The 3,332-nt window shown below is 40.1% G+C and overlaps 1 pseudogene; it reads right to left on the reverse strand.

Moving 5' to 3' along the window:
• Positions 1-1,627: 1,627 nt before the first annotated feature.
• On the reverse strand, positions 1,628-2,764 carry LOC133260133 (large ribosomal subunit protein uL18-like; annotated as a pseudogene).
• Between the last annotated feature and the right edge of the window lie 568 nt (positions 2,765-3,332).

Below are 3,332 nucleotides of genomic sequence, written 5' to 3' on the forward strand. Positions count from 1 at the left end.
TAATTTCTATAATATAATATTGAGGTTTATTGCTTGATACCTTACAGGCTTGGATATTAAGGATTAGTGTTTATTCTGAGCATCTATTTCATGAGCAAAACAATTACTTGTTCTTTTCAGCATTGTCCAAAGACAGTAGCTTTATTCTCTAAATACTTAAACAAAAACCAGAATTTTCTGACTGATAATTTATGTTTATATGGGAAGTTAGTGGCCCAGGCATGATTTAAGAAGGTAATGTCCTTTATACGTTAATTTTATTATTGTTATTTTACTTGGATTAACTTCTGTTTCTAAATGCTTGATCAATCTCACAATGTTTTATGCACTTAGTCAAACTTTCATACACTAACATGAAAACCTATTCAAAGGGGTTATAACATTGGACCCAGAGTATTTGACTCCTATTTCTGTATTTAACTACTAGTTAGAAATAAGTATTTATATTGCATGTACTAAGTATAGTCATTTTACTGTAACAGCAGGTGACACAAAAGAAATAAAAAATGGTCTTTGTCTTAAAAGTATCTTTTTAGGTAGGAAGACAAAGCAGAAGAAATATACAAGGAAAAAAATTGGAAAAAAAATTCTCGCCCATGTATAAGATAGTAACAGAAGGGAATTCCCTGGTGGGTCCAGTGGTTAGGACTCTGCAATTTCACTGCCAGGGCATGGTTTGATCCCAGGTGGGGAACTAAGAATCCCTCATGGTGAAGTGAGGCCAAAAAAAAAAAAAAAGGTAGTAACAGCTACCTGGGCTACCAGTGTCAAGCTAAATAAGCACTTTTCCTGGGTAATGCACTGTGCTTAGCCTTTGACATGTAGCAGTACCTCATTCACAACAGCTCCATTCTACAGAGGAGAAAAATGAGGCTGGGAAACTTCAGTAACTTGAAAGTGGTATTCAAATCAACAACTCATACCAATACCATGCTCTTTATATAGTATTGCCTGCCTGATAGTGAGTGAGTGAAGGTCACTCAGTTATGTCTGACTCTTTGTGACCCCGTGGACTACATGCAGTCCATGGAATTCTCCAGGCCAGAATATTGGAGTGGGTAACCGTTCCTTTCTCCAGGGGATCTTCCCAACCCAGGGATTGAACCTAGGTCTCCTGCATTGCAGGGGGATTCTGTACCAGCTGAGCCTTCAGGGAAGCCCTGCCTGATAGTAAGGGATAGAATATTTATTTTCTTTTACTTTTTAAAAAACCTGTTGTCTACTATTTTATTTATTTATTTTTTTACAGCTTTGTTAAGATACAATTGACAAATAATATTGTGTGTGTTTAAGATGAACAAGGCATACAAAGTATTGATTTGTTACATTTGCACAGTATCAAATGATTACCATAGATAATACCTCCATCATGTCATGTAATTATCATTTTCTCTTTGTGGTGAGAGCATTTAAAATCTACCATCTTAGCAACATTCCTTTACTCTAGATATTTCAATTCAAACCTCTTGAAAACCAGAATGTTACCTAATTCCTTTGTGGGCTTCCCCAGTAGCCCAGTGGTAAAGAATCCCCATGTAATACAGAAGACTCTGGTTCAATCCCTGGGTGAGAAGATCCCTTGGAGAAGAAATGGCAACCCACTCCAATATTCTTTTTTTTTTTTTTTTGCTGCTTGTTCAATAAGTTTATTACTGTCTTTATCTGAAAAAATCTTGCTAGGGAATTGTGGTTTTGTTTAACTTTCGACAGCCCGTTCCCAAGCTCTAAGGAAGCTTGCCTTCTTCTGAGCTACCCGATCTTTCTTCTGGGCAAGTGACATTTTGGGACTGTTCTTCCTCTTCTTTTTAACTTCTTTCTTAGGCTTCTTCTCACACACTGAATTCTCTCGTATTGGAGCATGAGCTTTCTTATACATCTCCATCATGTCTGGAGTTACGTTCGTTATGTACTGAGAGAATTGTTTCTTGTAAGCATCCTCATCTTCTTCAGTTAGGTAATACATGTAATCTACAACATTCTGCCCCATGATGTGCTTTCGGTGTAGCACTGAATTCTTTGCTTTCTGAGTCATAACCAGGGAACCGTTTGTACTGTGAGGGATAGACAAGCCTCCATTGACAGCTCCCTTTAGGGCCTCAAAAACTTAATTCCTGGTAGTAGTTCTGGCAAGTCCTGCATCTAGGTAACACTTGAAGGCACCAGGTTGACCATCAGTGCTTTCCACATTGTATTTATCTCCAGTCACCTTGACTTGGCCTTCATAAATTTTGTCCATACCAAACCTATTAATAAGCCTGCCAGCCAGCAGCAAGCTAGTACAATATGCTGCAGCAAGATTTGTCAGCCCAACCTTCACACCATGTTTTGGGAGTGCGCGAGCATAAGCTGCACAAGCTATCATATCTCCTTCTATACAGGCATAAGAAATCTGACAAATAATATCTCTGTTCGTTACAAGAATGATCATTCTGTATTTAGGTGTGTTGTACCTATTTTTATCTTGGATTACCAAGTTACTGAGCATAGTTGTCAGTTTTGCCCTCTGGCTGTCTTCTGAATTTCACTTTGTATCTCTTGAAGTATCTCTTTGTATCTCTTGTATCCTTGTTCTTGACAACTTTAACAATCCCCATCCTGCCTAACAGAACCCTGACTTGGTGGCTTGCCACAGAGCTGCAGGACCAGCGTGGTTTCGGAGGTGGAAAAGCCTGGCTCCAATATTCTTGCCTAGGAAATCCCATGGGCAGAAGAGCCTGGCAGGCTACAGTCTGTGGGATCGCAAAGAGTCAGACACGCTTAGCGACTAAACAACAATAACAATTCCTTTGTATCACTCTGTACCCTGCACAGTGCTAGGCGTGGACGGTACAAGTGTTCCAGCTTCCCCAAGCATGAACTGCAAACAGGATTACCAAAATCATGGCAACAGCAGGATAAACTTGGTGTGCTAGACCTTTTCTAAAAGAAAGAGCATAACATAAGAGGTATCAGGTGGTTTTTTTGTGGTTTGCATACCCACTAAACTCTTGGTGCCTCCCGAATTGTTTCTTTCTTTTGGGATTTTTCACCTGAACTTTGGTCTCAGTTCACTTCCTCCTGCCTTTAAATGTGTGTGCAAGCTAAGTCGCTTCTGCCTCTAAGAGACAGCTCTGTCTTCACCTGTTCTGTGGAGGGAACATTCCCTGACTTCTTGAGGTAGAAGGGACTGCTTTCTCCTTTGTGTTCTTCTACTCCTAGTATCACACTTCATAGCACACGTGGGGCAGTATGTAACACTGATGTGTTTGTGTGGGGGTGGGGGTGAGGTGGTACATTTATGGGGAAGCCTGGGAGAAGTTCACTGCCATCTAGTGGGGAGACAAATCTGTAAC

Source organism: Bos javanicus, chromosome 2, assembly GCF_032452875.1.
Source record: "Bos javanicus breed banteng chromosome 2, ARS-OSU_banteng_1.0, whole genome shotgun sequence".
Lineage (NCBI taxonomy): Eukaryota > Metazoa > Chordata > Mammalia > Artiodactyla > Bovidae > Bos > Bos javanicus.